Consider the following 13,055-nt stretch of genomic DNA (forward strand, 5'->3'; position numbering starts at 1 on the left):
TTCAGGACAGTGTCTTTTCTGGACCATCATCCCACCCCCAATCTCCTTGTGATTGTTGCTCTACTACAACATCCTGCTGTTGCAATGCATGCATTCTCAGGTTAATATGGTAGAATCCTTATCACACTTGAATTTATTCATGCCCCTGTGTACAGCAAAGAAAATGATTAAAAAAAAAAAAAGCTGACAGTCCATAATGCCTGAAAGGAGCAGATCTTTCCTTGCAGCTTCAGAAAATGCACTCACCAGTATTGCACATCACAAAAGCCAAAGAACTCTGGCCTGAGAACTTCTGCACACCCAGACTGACTACAGTAGGAGAAACAAATGTTCAGCATCTCTGAAAATCTGGCCATAGAGAGTCCGATCTTTAGATGGTATAAATCAGCATGTCTTGACATCATTGAAGCTATCCAGATTTATGCCATCTGGCCCATAAGATCTTGGAAGTGTATTGACTATTAATATGTAATGTAAGTATTGTGAACTTGCATTCCCAGAGACCGTTCTAGATCTTACTTTCTTTAATATGGTTTCCCTGCTGGCTTCACTTCTACTCTTTCACTGTGGTATCTAAACATATATATAATCAACCCAATATAGAGGAGAAATGCCTGCTAGGCAAGTAAATTTAATATGGTGATCCACTGGAGTTATACCTCTCTTTTATCCACATTGCATGGTGAGTTTTATGTTGCTACATGCTAATGTTAGCAGAATGGCCTGCCACTCCCCACCTGCCTTGTAAACCCAATCAGACTCCATTAATAGTGAGCAACTGGCTTACACCAAAACCAGAAAATACTAGCTTAGATCCTCAGATGATATTAAAATTTGCATAGCTCCATACGACTTCAAGGGAAGTATGCTATTTGACACTGAGCTGAGAACATGGCCCATATCCAGCCATGTTCAAGGTGTCCCATAAAACTGCAAGTCTTCAGATCATCTTGCATACCATGGGCCTGCACTTGTATTTCTTGTGTTACCCAGAATACCCGTAGAAGTCAGCAGAGGTTTGGGGCCCGAGGAATGCAGAGTTGGGCCTCACCTCAGCTGTGATAATTTAGTAGAATGGAGTGAGCTGACAGAACTTTAGGTGCATCTTGAAAATCATTATTCATACTGTGTCTAAACTAGCCCCTTGCTGTTGTTTCATTATTCTTTTTAATGGAGTTTCAGCATAAAGGACAGAAAAGAGGTTCCGCAGAACACAGACCCAGTTCAGATACACACAGGTCGTTAAGAATAAATATATTATAAATATTTATTCCAGTTCAGATTGTTTCTGGGTGGATGGATGACTGCATAGAGTGAAAAATAGAACAAGGAGAGTTAATCACCATTGTGGCACTGTGTGTGTTACAATATAAATGCATCAAAAGATGTTATTTTTAATTATCCCCATAGACCCACAAAATCGCTTTCCTGGTCAATTAATTTAATTACATTTTGGATAATTATTTTCCTCAACGATGAAGTGGCTGCAGACTGCGATAGTTTGTGCTGCAGAGTTGCAAGAGGGAAGAGACTTTGGTGTGAGTGACGTACTGAACATATCAGCAAAATACACCTTTATAACAGACACCTGAATTAATGATGTCCCTTCGGAAAGAAATGGAACGATTCATCCTCCGGATGTGAAAGGTGGGAGGGAACCTTAAGCTGACAGCAGAACTGCTCAAAACATGTCAAACTTTTTTCCCCTCCAGGAAACTGTTCAGAATTGAAACATGGAGTCCGATTTAGGAACATGCTTAAGCGTGTGCTTAATTGATGACGGTGGGATTTAAGCACATGCTTAAATGCTGTCCTGAGGGATGCTTGCCTACACTGGGGGCCCCTGGGCAGTGGCCTCCTTCATTCAGAATAAAGTTTGTCTCTGCAAACACTCGGGGGGGGGGGGGGGGGAGGAATGAATTGAATTAATGTTGATCTCGCTTTCCTCCGTGAATCTGAAATTTACTAATGTAATTATACAACCCAAATATTTGCCAAGTTGGATCAGTTGCCTGTGATGAGTGATGGAGTGATCATTAACAGCTAAGAATTTTTTTTTTAAAGGAACAGAGGGAGAAGGAAAAGCCCTTTGAAATAGTCTATTCAAGTAATTGTGATCTTAAATAAAATCATAGCAAGTACAATAATCATAATTCCACACACCCCACAGAGAATGATCAAATAGAAATCAGAGGAGTGAACAATTTTAAAAGTTAATTTAAAAATCTCTCTGTGATGGAATTGTTATCACTTATCAGGTCATGCTGTATTAATCAACTTCATTGCTCAGGAGCGGTGGAACTCTGCAAGATATTTGCTAGCTGCCGTGCCTGGGATTACGTTTACCCCCCATGAAAGTGGAGAAGATAGTTTTGCCCCACTTGCTAAAGACTGTGCAGAAACAAAGTAATCTGTGGGAAGGGGTGTTAGTGAGTGATTAGAGCAGGAGATAAGAGGGAAGAGTTCTGTTCCTAGCATTGCAAGTGACTCGCTATGTGACCTTGGGCAAGTAACACGTCCTTTCTGTGTTGTTTTGCCTTCCTTGAAAATGGTTGCAACATTGCCTAAATTCACTGGGGTATTGTGACTTAATTACTTTGAGATCTTTAGAGGAAAGGTGTTACAGAAGTGCAATTATTCCCATAATTACTGAGCTATCCCTCTCCCACTTCCACACACTCCTTAGTGCATGTGGAAATGGTAAAGGCAATATCTTACTTGTTCTGCATATTGCTCCCCACCAACAAAAGTTAACGCAGCCCTAGCCAGTATTACCTTCTCTGAGGAATCTCCACTCAGCCATAGTGGGCATCTAATCCCTTCTCCTCCCAGGCCATTCACTCCCCACCCCCAGAACTGACCATAGACTGTTTGTAGAGAACTCTGCAGAGTCCAGATGTGGCTGAGGGCTGTGCCATAAAGATGGTTGAAAATCCTTCCCCCCCCTTCTGCTTGTGGAGGATCCGTTGCAGGTCCAGAGCTAGGTTAAGGAAGGGAGGGTCTGGCCTACAGTTTCTCTTGAGTCAAGGGTTTAGGAGCCCTGTGCTTTCTGGATCTGTTCTGTCCCAGCTGTTCAGAACCCAACGGGCTCAAGTAGATGGGGCACTGTCGGACTCGGTAGACCTGTGTTCTGTTCCTGGCTTTTCCACTGCCCTTCTGGCTGATCCTGAGCAAGTCGTTGATGATCTCTGAGCCTCTGTTTATCCTACCACATCTTTTCTATTTAGACTGAATCTCTTCAGGGCCTGGGTTCTCTCACTACATCTGCACAGAACAATGGCAATCTGATGGGGTTTGGTTCTCGATGTACTGAAGTCATACAAATAATAACAAAATGTGAGGCCCAATGACTATCTTGGGTGGGGGGAGGCAAAGGCATGTCTCTCCTCTGATGCCTGAAGTTGCTTAAATCCAAAGAGACTAATGAAGTCAAGCAATTATGCTGGGTTGGGTTTTTTTCTTGTTGATCGACTATTACAATTGTTTGCTGGCCATCAGTGGCCCCTCATAGTCATGTAATACGGCTTTGTGTTGCCCTATAAAATAGACCACCTTAGATTGTTCATTCACTTAGGCTTTTCCTCTTCCTCTGAGAGTCATTAATAATCATATACAGTCTTTAGTTTACCCACTAATTTGAGCTTTTTTCCCCAGGGCATTTTGAACTGTTTGAGTTACGTTTGACATATTCATGGGTATTTCAGCCAAACTAGAAGCTCTGCAGCAAACTTCATTGGCTTTTCAGTTCCTTAGTTCTGCTGGATTTTTTGTTTGTTTCTGCCCCGACTGCAAGTAGAGATGTTAAAATATCAGGAGAGAGGAGTTGTTCTTGGGATATTCCTAACCCAATCAGAAGCAGGAGTTATCAGCCCATCCCTTTTAGATTTCTGGATGAATTGTGCAGAACCAAGAGGTTTAGATAAACTGTGGAGAAGTATTCAAACTTTCAGATGCTTACAGAAACTACCCAAGTACCCTAATCTCAGAACCTTTTAAAAGCTCACCCATCACTAGCCTTCATGATGGATTGGTTTGGTGGTTATTTGTATTGCAGTAGTGCCTAGAAGTCCCAACTGAGGTTTTCCATAACTTAGTGTACTACTATGGTCAGGAGCTAAAATCTCTGGAGTGATAACGTACAAGCACAATCACGAAAATATATGCCAGCATTTACTAGACCTTAGAATGCCTAGAAGAAAGGCCATAGATGTTTAGGGCTGTAATAATTCAACAAAGTGTTCAAAACCTTCTCAAGGATTTTTAGTGTTAGAAGCACACACCATTTTGTCTGATAGATATATTATCTCTCCAGGATACAAATACATTGTGGATAGCATTGAAGACCCAGGCTACTTCATGCTGCCACCCTTAAGTATACCTTTATACATTTCAGCTTATAGCATTTGGTCAAATGGTTGTTTGATAATTGAGGTGATTTACTATAGTGCACAGTTTTTTCAGTTCATTCTTTTATATAGGGTAATGAATGGAGTGCATGGGGACATGTCTATTAAGACAGAGTAAGAATGAGTGAAACCACAGGTGCATTGTCAAGATTAATATACTAGCTAAATTAAAAACTGGAATGGTAACACAACATCATGCTTGAATTATGAAGCAAACTAATATGAATTGACTATAAACAAAGGAAAAACAAATAGAAAGTGACAAGGAAAGGGGGGGAAATGTGGAATGTACTAATAAGCTGAATGACGAGAAATTTACACAAACTCCATCAAAGCTATTAAATGTTTGGCCATAGAGCATGACTGCTTAGCTTTCTGTTCCCTTCCTATTACACATGGGAACATGTTTTGATTTAACATCTAACACATCTGGATTGATGGTTTACCACTGGAATGACAGTAACGAATCCCCTATTGTCATCAATTTTGTTCAACAGATGTTAACTACAGACGAGGAAGAAAAATGGGAGTTTTTGAGAAGGAAAGCTACTTAATATGAACACCCACGCTCCAGCGGCAGGAGTATTATGGAAATATCAATTAGAGGAATTAGTGAACTGGATTAGGAAAATCCTGCTAGTTCTCTGACCTTGAAAGCTATCATTCATTTATGCCCAGTAGTTTGTCTTGGGTTCAAATCCCCGCTCTGCCTGATTTGGAGCAGGGACTTAAATTTAGGTGTCCCATCTCCCAGGCGAGTGTCCTGCCCATTGGACACTGTGAATCAATCCTGTTGCTGTTCTACTAATTACTTAGTAATTGGAGCAGGGACTGGATCCTGGCTCTCCCAGGAGTAAGCCCTAACCAGTGGGCTATAGAGCCCTTCTCACTCACGCTCTGCCCTAGGGGATTTGAACCACATCTCAGGTGAGTGCACTAGCCATTGGGCTATTGGGTATAAGGAGGGCACAGGTGGATCCTCCTGCTCTGTTTTGTGCAGGTTAGGTGTGCTCAGAGAGGCAGGTGAATGCCTAGTTTGAGGATCCCGCCAGAGTTTAGGCATAAGCTAGGTGCTGAGTTGCTCATTGGCATCAGGACTCAGGCACTTCGGTGCATCCCCACTGACAGAAATTTTGGTGGCTCCAGACTTTAGATGCCTACAGGATTAGGCAGCAGCTGAGCAGGGGAGACTGAGGATCTAAACTTTGGGTCTAAGTGCCTAAAGTGGCAGTTAAACAGCTAAATCCCCTTCTTAATCTAGAGCTCAGGTGCTTTTTGAATACTGTACCTCTTGCGTACACTGGGAACGTACGTGAGTGTTCTTCTGCAGCGGTGGAGCCGCACTGCTAGTAGCAATGCTGGACGCTGTCTTGAACCAGATTAGGCAACATGAGAGGTAGAAATGCCTGGGCCTCATCTACAATGCAGCTTTGTCTCTACTACCCCTTGAGAAGCTGCAACGGAGCAGAATGTTCACAAATACCTCCAATGAAGACGCATCCTTACTGAGAGGAAATGAGAGGTATGCAACCCAATTGTTACCCAGGAAAGAGAACAGTGTTTAGTTGATGAGTTCAGCTGGCAGAACGCTACCGGGGGGGTTGTGCTACCAGCACAAAAATCTTTGTTCAACACATTTTTCCTTGGCCTGCTCCACAGAGAGAAGAATGCACTATAACTTGCAGAGGTCATACTCTCTTGATGGGACTGGTTATTTTGGGAAAGATGTGCTTTCAGCTTTCACTGCTTTGCCCCGGCACCTGTGAGTAGGAAACTTTTGGATTCAATGTCAGCCAAAGAGAATTTTTCAAGAGCAAACTTTTCTTTCTCCACATGACCAAGGCAGCCAGGTCTGAGGTCAATTCACAGACCAGATCGGAGGCTGGAGAACTTGAAGGTCTTAGTGAGTGTGACCAAGACAGATTGTAATGAAGCACTAATGATCAGGGTAGAGGGCATTTCCTGGGGATTAATGACTGGTTGGGAGGAGTTGATGGCTCGAAGAGCAGCCAACGGCCATTAACCCCAGACGGTCATTAATCCCTAGGAAATGCCCGGGAGCGAAGTCATTATCGCTGAAAGCTAAAATAAAAAATAATAGGTGTATGGATGAGTTTTTTCCATTGGTTCTGCACTTTCAGTTGGTGGGTGCAGGACATGTCTAGAGAATTTATGCCCTGTCCCTAAAGCCAGTCAGGTGACTTGAATCATCTCACAACACTGGACTCAGTTATCCTTTTTTATATTGCAGTCATTTTCTATGACCGCCTCATAGGGCGGGTGACTTGGAAATGTTACCTCTCTGTGATCCATCATTACATAGGACAGTCTCTCGCTTTGGAAATGAAGGTGCCTCCATCCTACACAAAGCTGCAGCAAGCTGGCTTCTATTAGCGATAAGAATTTAGCAGCAGAAAGGATGTGTTCTGAATACATGGTGAAAAGTATTGTTTGTACTCCAGAAACTAGCTCCATCTTGTTTTAAAAGTTACTTGCACTGCAGCTTTCCCAGCTTCCTGTACTTCGATCACAGCAGGTTGGACAGTGTTAATAGTCTGTTCTAAGCATCGGTCTTATTTCTAGTTTAAGGGTATTAAAAATTGTCTAGTGCTCTTCTATGTGTAAATACAGTTGAAGGCATCAAGGTGCAACTTCATTTAGCATTCCAATTCCAAACTCATATTTAGGCTGGTTTCTATCCCCAAAATATATGCTCTAAAATGGAGCCTTGTTCTAAGGGCATCTGCCATTCCTTGCCAGGGGTTTTGAAGGCTCCTTGCATATCTGCCTATCCCAAGTAAATGGAGCATGGTCTCCCCACAGCTCTGTGCTTGTGAAAATGCTCTGTTGGAGGAACCAGAAGCCATGCCTGTACTGAAACCTGTTTTCCCCACCCCTAGGTCTAAAGATATGTTCTCAGTGATAGCTTTAGTGGACCTGTTTTTCGAGAGAGATTTTCCCTCTGTTTCTATGCAAGTTCGCAACCCAGTATATGATTCTGCAGGTGAATCCATAGGTATATTAGAGACAACATTGGTGCAAACACAAATTAAAGTTGTATCTATTTCTGGCACATGAGTGACTATCTGATGTATGCTTTAAAACGCTTTCCATCAGATAGAAGGTGCTTTATCTCATTCTCTATTTTATTTCATTCCATTTCACCTCATCTTTCATCTAATGGGACCTGTCAAAAGCAACCTTTGATATTTTTTTTTCCTTCTCATCTGCATGTCACATTCATTGACAATCTGGGACAAGGTTTTCAGGATAAAACTTGTGAGGAAATTTAACTAGTGTGTTTGTGTGAAAATATTCATATACCAGCAATCACTTCAGATGAACACATTCAGTGGTGATAAAACACTATTGGCGTTTGAAGTAATAAGTACAATAAGAGGCAATATCTCTCTGCAATAGGATCCTCCAGGCTTACAGCTAAGGGGGTTCCATCATGCATGGGTTTCATCAAGAGCTTGCTTTCCTTCTTCAAGCTCACCTCACAGCCTGTGCTGCAGCCACCATGGCTGTTCATGTAGCCAGCACTGCTGATTCATTTAGTAAAGAGAACTTAGCCTGGGAATGAGGCAGGAGCCCCAGGTGACGGGTTTACCCTCTAGCATATTGTTAGATGTTCAGCCTAATTTGTTTAGCTCACATCACTTATTTATTGCAGAGAGAAAAATGTAAATTTAAAACCATACAAAGCTCTTGTTCTAAATGGGGCAGGGAAGGTTTGTATCGCATTGCACTTCAACATTACAGCCGCCTAACAAAGGTACGTATTCTGCGATGACCAACTCCAGAGTAGGAGCATCAGTTCATGATGTTTCAATGGGTAGTTGTACCCTGGCAGCACCCATCTCCTCAACCCCCATTTACAGATGGGGAACTAAGGCACAGAGTCTGTGACTTGACCAAGGCCACGCATGCAGTCCATGGCAGAGCAGGGAATTGAGCCTGGGTCCCACATCGTAGGCCAGTGCCCTAACTGCTGGGCCATCCTTCCTCTCCCACCTGATAAATAACTGATATAGAGGTCAAATGTTTCCCTTGTGTAATCCCACTGAGTTGCCGGAGTTGCACCAGGAATGAATATGGCCAGTACATGGCATTCCTATTTGATGCAGAGTTAGTTACACATGGGTGAGTAGCAGGGAGTCAGTTTGGTCTGTTCTTGTTATATGGGGGGTGGGGGGGTGTATATTTTGAGCCCTTTGCTGTCTTAATTGTCAGGATTGAGAGTCCTGGAACAGCGGGCATTGCCCTTGTAGGAAACACTTTCCATAATAGATTTTAGTGGGTTTTTTTTAAAGATTTTGCTGATATTTTTTTTAAAGTGACACTGTATATTAGACTGTGACTGTGTCCACAAAGGAATTTGTCAGCCCTCATTCTAGTCCCTTCCTCTGAAAGAGGGGCATGCAACTACCATCAGGAATGGGGCAAGCTTGCCCTTCATATATGTGAAATAAAGATTTTCAAAAGCTTTGAATGTTATATAGGAGTCAAAATAATGTAAGGAGGTTGGATTTCCACTCTGGGGATCCTTTTGGTCCTCACTAGTTCCTGGTTTCTCAGGTATCCGATATAGCCATAAATCTACCCTCCCCCCCGCTTTTTTTATATCAACTCCCAGTGGGAAGGTTTCAAACATGTCTCAACGATGGTCAGTTCACAACATTTACATCTAGTTTGGACCTACTCTCTTAGGAACGTCAGCTACTATAGAATGAGTCAGCTCCTCTCCTTAGTGTTCTGATTCCGGAGTATGTATAGCAGCAAGGCTTTCCACAATCTTCATAATGCTCCTGGGTACAAACTAGAGACCACCAGACAGTGCAAACATCAATTAATTATGTTCACTGAAACATAAAAGCATTGAGTCTGGTTCCCTCTGATGAGCATTCTACCACTGCGCTATTTTCATATAAATGCTCACAAATCCCAACAGTTCCATGAATTTTAGAAATTTTGTAAGTTAACTGTTTGTTCTCCTGACTAAAAACTTCATCCAGCCAGGAAGCAGAAACAATACCATGTGACTTGAGTGACCTACCACACACCAAGTGTGGTTAGAATACAGTTGATGCTAACAGTGAGAACTGAAGATGATGTGCTCCAAGTATTGGATGAAGTCATGACCCCACTCAAATTCAAATGCATAACTCCCATTGGCCCTGACAGAGATAGTTCACCTCAAGCTTCAATTCTCCTGTCCCTTTGAATTCTTTGTTTCATGGTCTAAGAATTTTGCAGACACACCCACCTTGTGTGTTCTGTGGGTGATGCTCCAGAGAATAGTAGGGGGTGTTGGTTTATCACACAGTGTTTATAAAGAAGATGGCCTGGTAGGTTTATATGTTGTAATATTAACCTTTTACCTCTTCTGAAGTGGTACCAAACTCTGCTGAGAGTAAAGTGACTCTAAATCCATTTCAATTTGACTGTTTGTAGGAAAAAGGGTCAAATACAAAAGGAAGTTTGTCTTTCTATTCAGATCTAGTAGGCATAGCTCACAGTAGCGCCAGGTAATCGTTCAGCTTGGAAGGCAGGATGGCCTAAATTTGTTCTGCTAGATATTCTTTTGAGTGCATCACAATAAATAATGTAGAAAACCAGCAGGAAAACTCTGAATGGGACTTCTAATGGAGGCCTTTTCTTGGTTTTAAGTCATTTAAATCTCTCCTTGTTTTTAAAACAGGCCTGTGATCTATCACAATTGAAAATACTGTATGTCTGAGTCACAGGAAGGATGGGGGGAGAAACAACATAAATAACCATGACTTGTATAAAACATTATTAAATGGGTCATTCCACCTGTGAATGGTTTAGAGAGAGTTAATAAATCATTAATAGATGTAAACAGCATGTTGCAGCCAGGAGTAGTATATTTTATAGACCGTTATAAGCACATCAATACAAGATGTTATGTTTACAGCATACACACAGAAGCTAGATAATAACAAATACTTTTTTCTGGAAGGTTGCAACATACCACTACTTTATTTCTTAGACTCTGGGACCTTAACACAGGAGAAACAAAGCAGGCTGCTCACCTCACCTTGCTCTAGGCTGTGTCTGTGCAGACTGACTGTGGCGCCAGATCACACACTCCCCTATAGAGCACCCTCACCTGCCTGCAGGACCTGGAAACCCCTTAGAACTTAGTAATGGCTTATAATTTAAATACAGTTTTCAATACATTACAAAAAGACATGGTTATAAGCAATCTGTTGGACACTCTAATAATCTATAACTGAATAATTTATTAACCCTTTATAAACTATTTGTAAATGGAACTTGAGTGTAAAGTGAGACTATTAAATGCATTTAGAAAGCAACTGCTTTGAGCCATTGTCATATTCCAATCATGTGCTCTATTGCTTTTAAGCTTCAGAAGGTGTATGTGTATGTAACAACTCTGTGGATGGATTATTGCTCCCAGAATTCTTAATCTAAAAACATTAGGCTCTACTGCTTGAGTTGAAGAATTAAATCCCTTAGCTGGAAGCAATAGCAGAATCATAAACCTCTTGAATAGACCAGCCATTTTAAGGGGATAAGTCCAACATGGTATTAATAGGGTTATGTCAATATATGCCAACGATTCCCCCTTTTTTATGGTGGGAGGTGAGGGGTCTGAGGCAGGAAATAAATTTCTCTTTCCCCCACCCTCCCCACCCCCAAAAAAAGTTTTTCAGTTTTCTCTTCGTCCCCCCAAAAAAAGGATTTTTGGTTTCATTTAAAAATGTGCAGGATTTTTTTTTCCCAAGGGATTTCAAACAAATTTGCAAAAAAAGAATTTGGCGTTTTTCAACCAGCTTCCCTCCCACCCTAATTAACAAAGGAAAAGGTTGCTGGAAGGTCACTTTTTTGGAATGTGGGTCATTCACTCATTGCCCCCTTTCGACCTGACACAGTCAAGTCGTGTTGACCTTCACAGAATGCTACAACTCTTATCTTTTGGCTTTGGAAGTTGAGGGATGGGCTAATGGAGTTGGGAGTGGCCGGCTGCTATTAATCCTGGGGAATTCCTGGCTGGTGAATGGGATGTTGGTGCTGTGAAATGGATTGTTCAATAGCCTTGTATGCAGGAGAGAAGGAGGCCAGGTCCAGGGCTCAGGGTGCTAGTCTGGGATTTGGGAAACCTGGATTTTAATTCTTTGCTCCTCCACAAACCTCCTGTGTGACCTCCAGCAAGTAACTGAGGGCCAGATCCACAAAGATGTTTAGGCACCTAAATCCATCATGTCCCCCAGGCACTTAACTTTCTCCCAGTCAGCATTCACAAAGCTGTGTAAACCCTGATGCTGCCCCACAGCCACTAGCAGCTCAGAGTCTTTGCTCAAACCAACACCCCTGAGGTGCCAAAGCAGGAGTCTCAAGCTAGGCTGGGGATTGTCTGTCTCTCACCAGTGGGTCCCAATTCTGTAGGCAGGTTCTGAATACACCTGATGTCTGTCAGACCCCGCAGCAGGGGGACCGGGTGCAGGCCCCCAGGGGCAGGTGAGCAGCCTTGCATCCACACACAGGGCAGCTGGGGGGCCCTAGGGAAACAAGGGTGAGCATGGGAGAAGTAGTAGCTTGAGCAGGAGACAGATAGCCCACCCCCAGCAGCCAAAATTGTCTAAGTGGCTGACCTCACGCAGGTGCCTAACTCTAGGAGAGGGTTTGCGGCTGAGGATCCCAAGGCAAGGGGCTCACCAGGTTGGTCACTTAGGCACCTGAGCCCCTCTCCTCTGCCCAGCCCTCTCCCTGTTCTGTTCCTGACCACCTGCTCCTTGCTCAGCTTGCTGGCCTTCTGAGGAGCCCTTTTCTGGGTGCCTTGCTCTCCCCATTCATTGTCTGGAGATCCTGTGTGACTGAGGATTCCACTAGGCAGCCTGCTGCACCACTGAGCAAAGCAACACCTTGCGTACCCGCGAGAACCGGGACCTTAATCGCTCTGCCTCAGTTCCCCATTGCAAAATGAGGATTGTAGAAATTCCTTGTCTCTCAAGGGTGTTTGTGAGGATCACTACCTTAAAAATCATGAGGCTCTCAGACACTATGGTGGTGGAGGCAATAGAAGTACCTCACAAAGTCCTTATCCTGTTGCTAGTACTTCTAATATTTCTGTGGGTGCCCAGAGAACAAGCATGCAAATAAACATACACTTGAGCATGTGTGTGTTTGTGTTCATGCGTGTAAATGCGCATGTGGCACTAGTTCATTTCTGGGGCTAAGTCAATAGTTGTAGAACAAACCAAATATTTAAGAAAATTGAGAAAATGTTCAGTGCTGAAAAAGAAAAAAACCTGCAAAACATTCAGCCTCGGTGAACTTTGTTTAAACCAGTGGATCTGTTGGAAAAATATTAAAGGATGTCATCTAACCTGATAAAGCAGCAAATATTGACAGTATGGATTAGGTAAAGCTACTGAAGTAAAAGCTGCTAGGTGGTTACAGTATTTTACGGTAGGTTTTTGCAATGGAGGGAAAAAATCACCTGAGATGTAACCTGTGATCAGATGCAACATGTAACTGAATCATAGAATAGAATCATAGAATATCAGGGTTGGAAGGGACCTCAGGAGGTCATCTAGTCCAACCCCTGCTCAAAGCAGGACCAAATCCCAACTAAATCATCCCAGCCAGGCCTTTTCA

The sequence above is a fragment of the Emys orbicularis genome, chromosome 4 (genome assembly GCF_028017835.1).
Source record: "Emys orbicularis isolate rEmyOrb1 chromosome 4, rEmyOrb1.hap1, whole genome shotgun sequence".
In the NCBI taxonomy this organism is placed as follows: domain Eukaryota; kingdom Metazoa; phylum Chordata; order Testudines; family Emydidae; genus Emys; species Emys orbicularis.